This window comes from Neopelma chrysocephalum, unplaced genomic scaffold, assembly GCF_003984885.1.
Source record: "Neopelma chrysocephalum unplaced genomic scaffold, ASM398488v2 Primary Assembly neopelma1_119, whole genome shotgun sequence".
In the NCBI taxonomy this organism is placed as follows: Eukaryota; Metazoa; Chordata; class Aves; order Passeriformes; family Pipridae; genus Neopelma; species Neopelma chrysocephalum.
In genome coordinates this window covers 7,495,648-7,511,988 of record NW_020897781.1, presented here as the reverse complement: position 1 = coordinate 7,511,988, position 16,341 = coordinate 7,495,648, and the positions used below count along the sequence as shown (strand labels likewise).

The following is a 16,341-nucleotide window of genomic DNA, read 5'->3' as shown; positions in this document are numbered from 1 at the left end:
TACTGCCCCAACAGAATGAGGACAAACAACAGCCACCTTCAGAATGTGGTGTGAAGTGACAGCTTTGCACTGTTACAGTTCTTGGAGCTGCAGAGATGGAACACAGAAATGGATGGTCAAATGCCTTGTCCACACTCACACTGCTTAATCATAGAGTCAGAGAATATCCTGAGTTGGAAGGGACCCTCAAGGATCATCAAGTCCAACTCCTCCTTGATTGATAATTTAAGGAGTCCTGGTAATGGATGAGAACACCAGTGAAGAACATTAAATTCAGGACAACACACAGGCAAACCAGTTACATCTCAGCATTGTGATGACTCCAGTGATATCAAAGGCATTATGTGTTACTGATCTGCCTTTTTGGCATCAGAGAGACCTGATTTGTGAAAGAGAGAATCCTCAGCATCCTGCCAGCTGGGCCTGAACCGATGGCAGCAGTGTCTGAAATGCTGAAAGCTGCTGTGAGCAGTGACCAGCCTGCCCATTAACCAGGAACCATGGCTGGCTGGAGAGGCAGGAGGTAGAACAGGATGTCCCTGGGATGTTCTCTGTCCCCTGGCAGCTTTCCCACACTTGCAATCTGACCCTCCAACCATCAGCACATGGACCATTGATCTCATGAACTCACATTCGTGATCCTCCACAGAACTGCCATTGAGAATATACAGGCCAGAGAACTTCTGGCAGAAAGTCACTCTTGGGTGATCTTCAAAATTCAGAAACGGCCATTCAGATACAAAAACATGTTGACAAGTGACTCCAACAATACACTAATTCAGGTCCAGAATTAAATCCAGATTCTGACACAGTTACAGCAGCAATGGCAGTCAGTGCATTCAATGTTCTAATAGAAAAATGGTGTTTTGCTCCATATGACTTGGCTCACTCAAGAGATATTTACAGTGAGATACAGTTTTACTGTATTGTAAAGATAATTTGACAATTACAGGTCAAAGCATACTCACTTATGACTGCTTTAAATGAAACTAAAAGCAGTCAAACTCATACACAAGTGAGGAAAGATTCTTCATGTTTCCTACAGCTCTGAAGAAAACAGACACAGAAATTATGTCTGGACTGGAGGTCTCACCAGAACATGCAGTATATATTCTCATCCTAAGCCTTCTCCTGCAGAGCATGAACTCCCTACAGTTGTGGGTTTGTCCTTGAAGAACCCAAGCTCAGGTAATTTTGAGATACTTTGCACTGCTACCTAAATGTTTTGCACTTCTGCTGTTTGTTTGCAGGCAGCAGGGATGCCTGTGATTTTCTAAGGTTATTTAAATTCTCTATTTGTTAACAAATTACATTGGTTGCACAACACATTGGCATGTGAACCCTTCAGAAAAAGGGAGAGGCACAACTGGGCCTCAGTGGAATTGGGAACAAGCTCCAGTGAGTTCAGCAGAGTTACACAAAGGCCAGCTCCATTGTCTCATGGCAGTTGTGGTTAATTGAAGGAGTAGTTCCCGTCAGCTTTCTACATGCCAGGACTCTTCAAAGGTGGCATTACCTTTGGGATCACTGTGTGGGTTCCAGTTCAGACAATGAGTAACAAAGGCCTAGTGACAGATTTCCATACAATCTGGGCATATGCTGCAGCACTGAAAGCACTGTGAGGGCACACACAAAGGTGTGGTTACATGGATCGATACAACAAATGTACCCAAGGCTGTGGTGTCACACATGGAATCAAAGCAGGCATTTTCAGACATGAGCCAGTCATTTGACCTGCTCTTTCTTGTCTTCCACTGTAAAAACCAGGTGACCAACTTCCTACAAATCGGTTTCCTTCAAAACTTCAGAAAAGCCTCGGAACTTTCTGCAGAGATCAAGTCTCAGCCACATCCATGTGCTGGAGTGGAATGATTGTTCAAACAGCTGCACGTGCTTTTGGAATATCTCTGGGTGTCAGTTCTTTTGGAAAACCCCTGGCCTACTATTTTAACTTTACAGATCTCATCAAACAAAATCCTTGCTCATATTCTGGAGAAATGTAAACCCTTTTCATAAAATCTCAATTATGTAATGGAAGAATTGCAGAAATTCAGCGCCTGGGTGAACTGAAGGTTACTGACGCCGGGTCTTTTCTGCACTAGTAGAAATACAAACCTATTCATGCCAACACTAAAGCAGTAAACATTCAGATTTTAAAGCACACTGAGGCCTTTGAATTGCCTCTCTGTTTATCTGTTCAGGCCCAGCATTGGAAAATTATATTTCCCTCTTCAAGTCTTTGGTAATTTAAATAATAAAACACAGGTTATATAAGCGCAGAGAATTAAGGAAAAACGTAAGTAGAAAGTACATAGCTTCAAAATGCATTTGAATAACTCCAATACAGTTGAACTGACATTATTCAGACTTTCCAGTCTTATTCAATATTGGATTGAAACCAAGCCCAAGACATTTCAGCCCAAAGGAGGTTTTTAAGAAAATTACAAGTACCTATATTTCCAGTTTGCAATGTCTGTCTGGGAAAGCTCTACCGCCCAAGGAAAGACCAGCCTACCTTCTCATGGGATCAAACAGAAGAGATGTGAACTAATTAGGGGACATTTGGATCAGCTTGTAAACATAAGGACGCCCCAAAGAGCACCCAAAGCAGAAACCTGGATGCAAATGTCTGCGGTCCTGGAGCCAAACATGGATGCAGATTCTGATCCCCATTTTACACTGGAAGTTCATTTCTAACCTGTGCAGACACAAGCTGTGGGCCCAGCTCTGCATTCCTTCCACACCCAGGGTTGGAGTTCTGCCTGAATAAGGAATGCAAGAGTGAAATGAATTCCTTATCGGCCTGGCAGATCTTGTTTGGTGATGTACATGCCTGTGAACCTGCCAGAACTCAAATGTGGGACATGGCACCCAGCCGAGCTCCAGAGCTGAGAGACTGCAAACCACCACTCTACTCTGTAGGACACTTGAAATAAAGTAGAACCATTTCCATAAGTAACTGCTCCTAACTGCGGGATACTTGGATATATTCTGATATTTCTGTTAGAAACAACTTTCATCAATGGAAAAGTGAAGATCCCAGATTTGTATAAAAACGAGTGACAAAGGGAATAAATTGTGTATTTCCAAAGTGATGGGCATTTAAAAGGATGGCTATATGGGAAAAGATTTAATAACCATAAATCCCACAGTGGGAAATACTAAACAAACAAATAGGAAGAGAAGCTTTCTCAGCATAACATTGTGTGTCCATTGCCCTCCCAAATCACAGGGCATCTTGTACATACAGATGCTTATGGCAAAATCTTTCCATCACTCCAGAGAGACACAAACTTCACCCTGGCTTTTGATAAGATAATTCAACTATGTCTCCTTCAACTCCACAACCAGCAGCACTTCAAAATCTGCAAAGAGAAAGACCTCCCAAATGCACGAATGGCAAGGAACTGAGGAAACAAATCTCATGTGTGAATGTTGGTCTTTTTTAAATTTTCCCAGGGCTGGGGGCCTTCCTGGATGTTTTTCTCATTATTGACCCCAAACAATGCAAAACTGTAGGATAAAGGTGTGGTCAAAAGAGTCAAAAAGACATATTAAGGTAATTCACATTGCATTTTGTTCAGACAAATATTTTCACAATAGCTGAGAAAGGAATATGTTTAATAGAGTATCCACTATTTTGAGACAAAGAAATGCCAGCTAAAATCCAGGGCTTTGGCTACTTTAAGGCTTCCTAGGCAAGATTAAGTCAAAATATTTCCTGTAAACATTCCCTCTTTTCATCAGCATGTCAATTGTAGTAAGTAAAATGTGATACTAATTCTCAGCATCAAAATCTGGGATAACTTTATAAAGCCAAATGTTTCCTTACTTTCACAGAAACAACTATTACTGGAAATATTTTCCAAAGCATGTTGCAAGTGGAGGTAAGTAAATCAGATAGCACACTGCACATTTTTCAAGGAAAAAGTTTCTAGAAATGAGTCAGGATTTAATAAAAAATGTCTCTGAGGTACGTAAGTCATGCCCATAATAGAATATTTTTCAATTTTCAGCCCTGTATACAGCATTTTAAACCACTAACAGATGTATGAAATAAGAAGCAAAACTGTCCCTTATTCTCTGCTGTGCACACACATAGACAGACACATGGAAACCAATGGGAGGCTCTTAAACATTTTCCACGAGAAAGACAATTTGCTCACAATTCCTTCTCCCTTTAAATTGTTTCTGTGGCAACACATCTGGTGCTGTAATTCTGGGCCAGACCATTAACTATCCTGAAAGAAGAAAGTTATGTTGTTGTTCTGGTCTGCAAGAATGTGAAGCAGAAAGAGATCTGTGAACACACGTAATCAGGTCACCCTTACTGCCTTCACAGGCTCACAGAACATCAGCTACAGACATTTATGCATAGCTGAAAATTACAAGTTTTAAAACATTTCAACAAGGGTTAGAGAAAACTCTCATGGCAAACACACTGTCTATAAGCCAGGTTTTTTTCAATAAAATGATGAGTGCTCTGCTACTGCTGTTCCTACCATGTGAGATAAGTGAGGGAAATATTCAGCTAAGAGGACCAAGGTTCATTCCCTAATCATAAACATAACTCTCCCTATGGAATGGAGAAAGATTGATGTTGATTTCTTATCATCCCCCAGCACTACGTAAACATTGCTGGATTATCACCATTTTACAGAGGAGGTATTTCAGGAGCACAGAATGCCTGGAGTGTCTGTTCAACTCAGCTGCCCCTGTGGGGGGTCACCCCTCCCAGAATCAGGGAATCCCTGAGGCTGGAAAAGCCTTCCCAGACCATTGAGTCCAAGCTGTGCCCGATCCCCACCTTGTCCCCCAGCCCAGAGCACTGAGTGCCACGGCCAGGCCTTCCTGGGACACCTCCAGGGATGGGGACTCCACCACCTCCCTGGGCAGCCCTTTCCAATGCCTGGACACCATTTCCATGGAGAAATTCTTCCTGAAATATGCAGCCCTGGGCTCTCGAAGCTCTTGAGGACCAATAGATTTTACTGGCCTTACTTGAAATTATAGGAATCTATGGATGCTTGATGTAAGCCTTGGACATCCCAGCTTGAGCACATCAGCAATCTCAGGATGTGCCATCTGAACAACTTAGTCGTAGAGACAGGAAAGAAAAACAAGAATAAAAACTTACAGCCCCAATGCAGCTTGCTAAGTCAACAAATGAACAGGTTTTTAATCACTAATAATCCTGAAAAGTCAGTCTCAACTCTTAAATCACACTGCATGACTATAATCCAATGCAAGTTATTATGGCTATTTTACCACGCAACTGAGACTGACATCTCAAAATATAAACTCTGTCATGGACATAATTCATGATCCAAGGGCCAGGGCAATTTCCAAGGGCTACAGCATTCCCTGAACTCAGCCTGTAGCAACAAGAGTTAAAAAAATAATGGAAGTGGATTTTTGCTACTTCATCAAGCAGATGAATTCATGGAAAGAACATATCTGATGAATAACAAAGTATCACTGACACAGTTACTTTTCCAATAATAATTGCACTTTAAGTTCTCCATAAAACAATTTTTATTATTTAATTTGAAACAGCTAAATTCAAATCTAGAGCATAAATCTGTTTGCTAACTGCACCTAAAGTATTTCTGTATTAGTGACAAAGAACACAACATCATCTTGGTGTTCTGACCTTCTAAATTACTAATGATTAAATGCCTTGATTGGCTGAAAACCAAGTTTTGCCCTAAAAAGTCGAATTGAATAAAAATTATGGTTTTCAGCCACTCTGTCTTTGAAGACATACTGGTTTAAAGCAGTCTGTCCTCAGGGAGAATAAACTGGCAACAGAAATGGAAAAGTTGAAAAAAGTGGATAAAACCTGGTATTTCATAAATATGTATGTCCCTTTGGTGCTTCCGGAGGCAGCATCTGAGGATGGGAATGGAAGCCAGGGCCTGAGCACCTGTAGCCATTAAAGGCTGGCTGATGGCCCTTGCACGACTTGTTGTCTGTATAATTTTGGATTGTCACCAGCCAATCACCTTCCAAAAATCCAGTTCTGGGCAATAACAGTCTGGATAATTCAGCTCTGTCTGCTCCCTCTTTCTCAGCCTTTTGGCTAAGATCAAGAGTGCAGATTTAACTAATATTGAACCTACTATTATACATAAAATATCTCCTTCACTTCCAGTCTTTCTATTTATTTCATCCAAATGAAACAAATTAATAAGCCTTCTGAGACAGTTCTCCCTCCCTTGATTTGTCTTGTATAACCTCCTATAGCCAGAACCTCTGTTTTGTCCTGGTGCTCTGTAACTCCACATTATCACTCCTCAAACCCCTGAGAAAGACACACAGTAAGATCATAACTTTCCCCTCCCCACAGACTGAGTCTGGTTTCCCTTTCTGGCCACAGTGGCTCTATTCCACTTCTGAGACTCTTTATGAGGATATTGCAAAGGAATATTTGTGAAGGAATTAGCTGTGGAAGGCAGTAAAGTGCTGTTGGTAGATGTGATATTACAGGGTCCCAACTCCCTGCCTGGATTGCTCCTAAGAAACCTAGGGCTAGAGAGAACATTGTAGAGTGATTGTACAGCTGCTCTTTGTCTTGACAGAAGGAAATCATCTCATCTTTACACTACCCTTTGGGGAATGCCATTACATAACTCACTGTTTGGCCCATATCTCCATGGTTCTGGCTCCATGCTGTTAACAGAAACACCACTGCTCCCCTGCAGCTCCTGACTGACTCCAGAGTGGAGTCACATCGGGATGCAGGACCTGTCACCTCAAGGAAGCCCTTTCGTTCCTCTGAAGAGTATCCAAACTCTAACTGCAGGAAAATTTTACCAAGCTAGTTGTTCACTGCCAGATCACACATGTTGGATCTCACATGTCTCTCTCTAGACCTGGGGCATAAAGAGGCTGGACCTGCCACTCAATGGCAGCTCCAGCCCATTTTGGCAGGTTTTGTGCAGTTTTTCCTGCACTAATACATGTGGTGCTTATGTCACTCACTCTGCAGATTTCAGAGAAGGAGCATGGAAGGGATCAACTGCACTACAAAGGAACACAACACAGAAGGAGTTTTGCATATACACATTCCTTTAGCCATGGCATCTCTCTCAGATGTACCTCTCCACTCAACACCAGTGCGTGCACTGCACCTCATCAATAGGTGTAGCTCCCATTTTACAGCTGTGAAAACACAGGTATAGACAGATTAGGTCTTGATCCCAACAAAGGAAATGACTGAATCAGGAGTCTGAGTGCTGGTGCTGGTTCAACACTAAAGAAATGGCTCAAGAAATATGTAACCTTATTTTTCAAATTCCTTCAAGTTTCTTTGGTTGATGAACAACTCTATTTCCATATGGCCCAACTTATTTAAAACACTTTTTAAAAGGAGAAATTAAACTCTGTGTGAATCAAAATGTAACTGGGCTGTGACCCAAACCCTCAATTCGTATTTATGAGCAAATAAAATGTAATCTCTGCACAGACAAAAAGAGTTAACTAAAATATAACCAGCCCATGCAACGACACCTCCAAAACACAAACCCTACAGAATGGCATTGTCCTGCTGCTCTCACTGTTCCACCTGCTCCAGCCAGGTGCTCCCCAGTTGTTTCCTGGTGTGAACAGCTTTACCCTGGATAAAAAGCTACCAAACCTCTTTGTGCCGGTGCAGTCTCTGTAGGAATATCGGCATCCTTTGCAGCTTGTCCACTTACAGATGCCTGCAGACTCCTCAGGAGACCACCTGCCCCACAGGTGACTGCATCCATCCCAGAGGTGACTGTATCCCCCCACAGGTGACTGACATGTCCTCCTATAGGTGACTGTACATCCCCTCCATAGGTGCCTGGCATGCCCCTCCACAGGTGACTGTACCCTCCCCACAGCTGACCGGCGTGGCCCCCATAGGTGCCCGCCCTGTCCCCTCTCGGTGTCGCGCAGCTCTCACCTACCGAGGCGGTGCCGGTGTCCCCGCGCTGCCCCGCACGTCCCGGACCCGCGTCCCGGTGCCGGGTGCCCGGACGGCGCTCCCGCCGTGCCCCTGCCCCGTTCCCGGTGCCCCCCGCGCCAGGTGCGTCCTACCTGCGCTGCCGGCGGGCGCGGAGCGCGGCTCGGCTCGGCTGCCGCGGCGGCTGTCGCGGCTGTCGCGGAGTGGCCGGGCCCGCCGGGACGGCCCCGATACCGCCGCTTATCGCCGCCGCCTGTCGCCCAGCTGGGCTCCGCTTCCAGGAAGCCGCGGCTTCGGAGCGCTTGTTTGCCGCTGGATGCCGATGGCCCCGTCCCGCTCGCTGCCTCTGCCTTCCTCCTTCCTTCCCTCCTTCCCTCCCTCTCTCCCTCCCTCCCTCCCTCCGACCCCCCTCATCCTGGCAGGGGGGCTGGGAACGCGCCGCGCGGCTCCAGCACATGCCGAGCCGGCGGTCACGGCCCGGACCCTCTGCTATTAATCAGGAGCATCCCAGGCGCCCTCCCGCTCGCTCCAGCTGTTCCACTGCGGGCCCCACAGCGCCGCAGGGCAACAACAAACCGGCATCACACGCGGGGACACCCGTCCCTGTCCCCCCGCCGTTTACTCCTCCGTTCCCCTGCCCCCAACTCTTACGCCTTCGCTTCTTCTCAGGCCTTTTCTCCCGTGCCCAGATTCCCGCCTTTCCCATCTTCCCCATCCATTGCTCACTCCTCCTCTGCCCTTACCCCACGCTCTCTCTTCACTATCCCTTTAAAGGTCCCCTCCCCTTACAGCCGTCAGTCATACAACCCTAATCATCATCTTTCATTTTCCTTCTGCCTCCTCCCTCTCACCATCCTACCCTCCCAGAGGTTTTCTAGGACTGAAGAGATGTAATTTGCTCTCTTATTTTCTGTTGACCAAAGCCTGCTCCGAGTCCTTCCTGCTGCACCCACTACTGACCTCCTTCTTGCTTCTGCAGGCAGGCACTGTTCCTCGGGAATGGGCTGCCTTCTGCTGGCTTTCTAGACACCTTCCAGGCAATCCTGGCAAAAAGAGGTGAAGTTGTGACATAGAAAGCAGGCTGGAATCTCCCCGTTCCTCACCTCCCTGTAGGCACCCCCACACTCACACCTCTCTCCTGAACAGTACCTTGTCGGAACACCTCACACAAACACGTCCCTGCCCTGGGCAGAGCACTCTGGGTTACACTGTGGCTCATCCATTTCCATCTTCCCCTGGTTTTTAGCACCACTTCCCCGTGCTGACTGACTGACAGCACAGGAAGCCAGACACTCCCCACGGGGCAAATGAGCTGACTGTACGGAATTCGGACATGCCCTTACGACAACTTATTACTAAGAGTGTTTGCTCCCCCTTTGACCATGCTCTGCAACACCCAGGACACACACCAGACTCTCCCATCCTGTTTCAGGAGGATAAAACACAAACCTGAAGTTCTCAAAGCACAAGTTGACCAGAGACCCCATCCAAGAACCTGTTAGGGCAGAGCTACCACTTTGTTTTGCGGTACTTTCTGAAGTTGATCAGGATTTATATTTTTCTGTGCACATGCTCAAAGGAAAGTCTTGAAAGAGGCAAGGGGAGATCTTTTGCACAGCTGAATGTGTTTTTAAGGAGATGCATGAGGGAACTGACACACATGAAAGGGAGAGCAATAAGAGACAAAAACAGATGGGCTGATGGAGTTGGCTGAGTCAACAACTCAGACGCTTTGGGTTTTATATATATTAAAAAGAACCGTGCTGAGATGCAGTAAAAGTGGGTTTCAGACCTCATCTTGAAACTGGCTGGGGCCTGGAGCACTGGAAATGGCAGTGGTGATCCACCATGGACATGAGAGCTGGTGTACCTAGGAAAACAAATGAGATGCAAACACACGGACTTGTACAAGTAAGTACAGGATATACTCTAATAACTGTAACTCTACTAACTCTTATCTTGATTTTCCCAGTATTTGGGGTTTTTATGATCAATCACACTGACTGCTTGAAGAATCCCTGCTTGAAGACCCCTGGCAATTATAACTGCAGCAGCTACATGTCCTGCCACCCTGCTCGTGTTTCCCAGCCCCACAGGACAGTCAGCAATGGGTGTGTGCTCAGCCCCAACCGGGCACAGTGTCAGAGCAGCTCCTGCAGCACAGCTCTGCACTGAACACTGGCTGGGAGCTGCAGCAGTTCCCTGTCTCCATGTGACGGCCCCACAGCAGGGTGGGGCACTCTGGGACTAGTTTAAATCAACTTAACTGGATTTGCAGGAGGACATTTGTCAGAACACCAAATCTCTGCAGGAGCCCCATGCAACCCAGTTGACCAAAAAGCCTTTACTGTTACTCTCATTTCCTCCTGAACGAGACTTGTAACAAATTCACAGAGCAGCCCCTCAGATGACACAAATGACCACGGCTCCCTCACTCCCAGTGCAGATGTCCCCATTTACTTCAGCTGAAGATCGGCTTTATGTGTTTTTATTCCAGTTTATTTTTTATGATCTTCATTTGCTGTGTCTTCATCTGGTGTGTTTATGTGGCTGGTGCTTGGTTTTCATTATTTTTAACTGCATTTCAGATCATTTGCTCTATGGTTTTGTTCACATTCTCCTTTTCCATGAAATTCTAATAAAACACTTGGCTGCAGATTTTCCAAATTGAATACTGATGTTTAGTGCAGATAATTATGTAGAAGGGTTCAAAGTGAGTTCTATAATGTAACAATTTACATATTCTTGAAAACAATGGACACAAACCTACAAATTATTGTTACAAGCTAGTTTCACATTCTTCTGGAATTTCCTTTAGAAATGCATATGTTTAGTATTCTCACGCATATGAAAAGCAGTAAATACTGCATTGCTGGCACCATTATAATATTTACAATGAAAAAATAAAACACACTCTGATGTCTCTCAGACCTCAAGGGACACAAAAAAAGTGCCAGTACATTTCCTCCAGAATCTCAAAGCACTTCACAAAAGCCTTTCACAAATTCAGCCACTCCACATCCATCAATATATGCCAACCATATACAAAGATCATTCCACAACAAAGCATTCAGGATGGTTGCAACAGCATTACACATTCAGTGTTTCAGCATCACCAGTGTCCTGGCATAATCAGATTAATCATCATTTTATTGTTTAAGTACTGAATTAAGTCGGTTTTGTTTGTTTTCTAAATGGACCGATTTACAGACAGCAAACCCTGTGAGCAGACCAGCCCAGCCTTCTCAGGAACATCCAGACTAAACTGACTTTCAGAAAGGCTGCTATAAACCATAACTCTGTTTATAGAAGCAATAGCTAATAACTCAGTAGTTGGGCCTATTACTGTGATCCTTTGCACCAGGCTGGCTTGGAGAGACAATAATTCTTCTTGCAGCTCCAAATGCAAGCAATGTGTATGCAAACATTTGCCTGTGTCTCTACCCCACCCTTTTCTATTTTGTATTTTTTAATTTTAGAACGCTGGTTAAATGTTAATAATATGAAGTAATCTGCATAGAAGTGGATTATCTCTCAGTCTACCAATATATCAACCAGGCATTTTCATTGCTGTAACACGACAAAGTTCAGAGCACGTTACAAACCCATCCCTGCACAGAGCATTTGCTCCGAGTTTGTGAGGGTGTGTTATAGTGAGCCTAAACTGTAAATACACACATCCAGAGTTACAAGCACATGATTATTTTTCCTTCTTTGTGCATCTATCTGTGCTGGAGTTTATAGTTCGTGGTATTATAACTCAGGAGAGATACTAAGAGAAGAGCCAACAGAAGCAAAGAATATCTTCTAAAAGCTGAACACACTGGGACAGTGGCTGAAATCACTGGATTCAATATTTCCAAATGTGACATAAATAGAAAAATCAAATTGCTTTTTTAGTTCCCTTGGCTTGTACTTTTCTAGTTTTACTTATTACCACTGCACCAGTACTATCTGGTTAATAAACAGTGGCACTTTATTACATTAATATATATATGCCTGCCTGTTCATACTCTGTAGTCATTTCAGCAAGAAGTCAATGACAAATCAAACAAATTAAATGAGTGTGTCCCATCCCTGGAATAGTTCAAGGCCAGGCTGGACAGGGCTTGGAGCAACCTGGTCTAGTGGAAGGTGTCCCTGCCCATGGCAGGGGGTGGAACTGGGTGATCTTTAGGATCCCTTCCAGCCCAGACCATTCTGTGATTCTGTGAGTGATATACTGAACCCCAGTGAGATTAATTTTCTCTGTCCATTACAAATGCAGGTGAGGTTGTGTTACCGTGCTGGCCGCGGTGCGGTGCAGCCAAGGCCGCTGTTAATTAGCGGCTCTCATTAATGGCTCCGGTCACACCGGGCCGGACAGCGCGGGCACAGCGCCCTCTGCCGGCAGCACCAAGCACGGACAGTCGCGACAGTCGCGACACGGCCCCCCCCGTGCGATGGAAACGGACAATCCCACGGGATTCCCTTCCCTAGTGCCGGATCCCCCTCCGGCAGATCCCTACAGCAGCCCGGTCTGCACCGCCCCACAGGCACCGCGGTGCTTCCAGCACTGCCCTTGGAGCCTGTGTGAGCACCCCCGGGTCACTCGGGGATCATCCCATGATAATTCAATCTCACTAAGCAATAATTTGTTGTTCTATAAAAAGGTATCATTATTTTTGCAACTAGATGCTGAAATCATTTGCAAAATTAATTCACTGTCTCACAGTCAGACCAGGGAACAGGCCCTGCCATGACCTTCCTTCACGTGTTTCTGTCAGAGCAGTTTGACTCAGCACAAACCTGTTTGTAGCACTCTGACAGAAGGCACACACAGAACAGCTCAGGAAAAGGAAGTAAAATGCTAGATTTCTGAAACAGCACCTGCCAAAGTAGGGGGCAGGAGGAACTTGCCTAGGAGTCAGCTACAAACTCGTTAAGTGATGTCAAAACAACACTAAGTGTTCAAACATCACACCTGGGGAACAAGAGGACTCCAGACAAGACTGTCCAATGCCACTGGGCAGCAAGGGGCTGTGCAACTGGAGCTGTGTGTTTAGAAAAGGTTAAACAGTAAGAGTCCACAGTGGTCTGTTCACTTTAAAACTCAAATGTTATCCTTGTTTGAGAGGAAATTACCTTGAACAACAAAGCCTAGCAATTTGCTTTCCAAGCATACTGTATGTAGTCACAAATAATTTTAAGATCTATCAACCACCATTCTGTGCAAAAACATTCCTTTGTAGCAAAAGGCACAAGTACTCATTATTCAGCAGATGGCACCTAATATCTTACTTATTTCAGGTTAAGCCACTAGCAGAGGGCATAGTTTTCCTCACAAATAGCCATAACATGGTTTCCAGGCAAGCACAAAAGCAAAGTCTTTACTCCAAAAGGTTTATTAGGCAGACCTTTTTGTCTAATTCTCTGAGAATAACACAAAATTTAAATTCCAGTATGTACCAAGAGAAGTTTAAAAGAAATTTTGGAACAACTATTCCTTTGGCTTGCCATATTTTTTTCCAAATTCTAGATCAGGAATACTCAGTGAGTAGTGGAAAACCAAACAAGAAATGTTCACAAATTGCTTTGTGGAAAGAAACACTGAAGTGTTACCTATTGACCTGTACAGGTCAGCACCAGTGTAGCTTCTTCCAAACACTTCAGCCAGAAGAGTTAAATCATTAAACTCTACACACGAGTACAAGTGTGAGGTGTCAGCTGTGCTCAGTACTGCCCTGTTTAAATAAGGAGGAATTTCAAAGTAATTCACAGCCATTGAACAGAAATGGATTACTAGATGAAGGGGAAGAAAAAGCTTTAAAAGCTTTTAATTATTTCAGTTAGAAACCTCAGAGAGTACAAATTAATGTATCGGTATCAGCTTTTGACTTGCTAGGAAAGTATTTTCAAAAACCTTCACAAGGTTATCACAACTAAAGCCCCAAACCAAGAACAATCACAGGAATGTTCCAGAGCCACCCCCAGAGCTGGGACAAACAGCCCATTTTGTAAAGTACCTGCAGCACATCCTCCTTTGAAGGTCTGATGTTGGAGCCAGATGAAAGTCACCATTCCCATCCAGAAAAAAAAGGGCAAAAATGTCTGCAGAGGTAAGAAAATCAGAAATCATTCAGTGGTTTCTCTCACCTTGGTGTCCCCAATTACTTGGGTGTATTGCTGGTAATCATCCCTCTCCACACTATGTTTAATTTATGGGAATATTTTGTGTGAAATAGTGCAAATCAAAGATCTGATTACAATCTAGTGAATCTAACAACCACTCCTCTGAGCTGGCACTGACAGTATAAACAAAGAATAGTTTGTGTTAAACATAAAATCAGCATAAGCCCTGAACTATACAATAAAAGTTTAGGTGGGTCATCAGTACAGTCAACATATGCTGACAGAAACTTTCTATGCTATCTTCTTGCAAGTATTCTATGAACCCCCAGGAGGGTTGTCTGGAATACCATCCCACTGAAACTGTCAGAAGTGTCCAGATGGGAAAGAAGCATCATGATAGAATCTCATGTAGTTCATGGTGGACTTAAGTGATGGAATTTCTACACCAAAACAAACAAAGGAAAAAAAAATGGCCTCCCAATCAACTTCCCCAACTGCTCAGAGATTAGGAAACCCAACCTGTCTTTCAACCTCACAGAAACTGAACGTGCCACGAATAGCTTGATCAGGTCTGAATCACAGGTTGTACAGAACTTGTGACTAAAATAGCTCTATAAACTTGTGTTAGAGCTGGCACGAAGAGCCTGCCTCTCTCCCTACCTTTATCTGAAATCAAATTGTTTATCACATTCCTTCCTCATACGTCAGCTCCTTGTGATGAAAGCCAGGCAGTGATTAATACACTTTATTAGGTTGGTTCCAGTGACTTGAAGTGAATTTGCCCTGCCTCCTTAGGCACGCTCCCACACCCACTGCATGGCACTCCAGCCACGCCAGGAATGCACAATAGAAAACAAATTATCTCGGGCGATACCTCATAAATCTATAGCAATAAAGTCAACTGCACAACGGCTCCCAGCAGAAAGCATCTTCAGGAGGTCCTTCCTCCCTCACTCCAAGAGAAAAGAAGCAAACCAGCAACTTTAAAAACCCAGAGAAGTCGCTGTTCCCTTGTCACTCCCACTCTTCTTCGTGCTTCCTACAGCTCATTAAGCAGAGCTGTAGAAGACAGACATGGAAAGCAGTCCAAACTCTTCAATTTTATAATTACAAAGTGATAGAATAAGAGGTTTTACTCTAGTCCTGCTTACATAGCTGTAATCTGTCTTCTGTTGCACCAGGATCCCAGATTTTATCCAAATTTACAGGCTGAATTCTCTATGTATCTTTTTGCAGTGTAAAACCAAAACATACTGGGTAAAGACTTGAATCAGCCTAGACACTGTCTGACAGCAAACTATACTTAACTATTAACAATATCCTCTGTGCTAATTACAGCTTGTCTTGGCTCGAGTGATAGCTGCAATTCCTTTGCCTTTGGCGTGATGGGATTAACATCAGCTGTACAAAAACCAGCACCGACTTAAAAGTGATTCAGCACTGGATGTTTTTTATTTAATTACTGATTACCAGCTCAGACTTGAGGACTGACTAGACACTCATGCCTTGCCTCAACTGCAAGGAGTTGTTTGAACTCCCTTCACAGCCGTCCACTCAACACCTACATGAGGATACCTCACATGGAGTTCTCTTCTACCAGGTTTGCAGATTAGGAAGAGAACTGTAATTCAAAGGTTAGTTGACATAACTAGAGTAATCTACATGCTTTCTTCTTGCCAATACACAAGTGGAAACTCATTCTAATTTAGACAGTAAAGTGTTTGTGGTCCCCCCACTCACTGGTTTTGTCAGTAGCTCTCTCAGGGTGGCTAAACCGACCTCTATATGAAAATAACTATCAATCTCAGAATTAAAGCAATGAAGGTTGCCGAGGACAACCCCTCTGACATGTTACCAGATCCTGCCATCTTATTTGTGGCTAAAATGAAAACAAACTCCATGAACACTTTTATGCCCAGGACAGGCATACAGCCACATCCAGAGAGGAAGACCTCAAACCTTCTGCCCCATCAAGACTTATTTTATGTAACTAACATTGGTGCACTTCGTGTGTTAAACCCACAGGATCACAGAATCACCAGCGTTGGAAGGCACCTCTGGAGATCATCCAGTCCATCCCCAACCCCAGATGTCTGAAGGGTTTGGTGTCTTCAGGGCACCTGCCCAGGGTCTCCCGGCCCCGAGGCTGTGGAGCTTCCCAGGGCTGTGGGAGGACTGGGAGGTCCAGGATGGCGGCTTCTCTGGGCTACGGCGGGTGCGGGGCGGCGGCTCCTCAGGGCTGTGTGAGGGGTGCGGGATGGCGGCTCCTCGGGGCTGTGTGAGGGGTGCGGGATGGC

At 44.6% G+C, this 16,341-nt stretch overlaps 1 protein-coding gene across 5 annotated transcripts in view; it reads right to left on the bottom strand.

The window, feature by feature from the left end:
- Window positions 1-14,039, bottom strand: part of RIPOR3 (RIPOR family member 3) — a 51,681-nt gene extending 37,642 nt beyond the window's left edge. The window contains exons 1-3 of one of the 5 annotated variants that reach the window (XM_027697134.1): window positions 13,939-14,039; window positions 9,726-9,803; window positions 8,894-8,976 (exon numbers count right to left, since the gene is read on the bottom strand). The gene's annotated coding sequence lies outside the window, so the exon portion shown is untranslated. Of the gene's footprint in view, window positions 1-139; window positions 160-7,937; window positions 8,024-8,584; window positions 8,860-8,893; window positions 8,977-9,725; window positions 9,804-13,938 lie in introns of those variants that run through there. The other 4 variants (XM_027697130.1, XM_027697131.1, XM_027697132.1 and 1 more) reach the window with 4 other exon arrangements.
- Window positions 14,040-16,341: the final 2,302 nt, after the last annotated feature.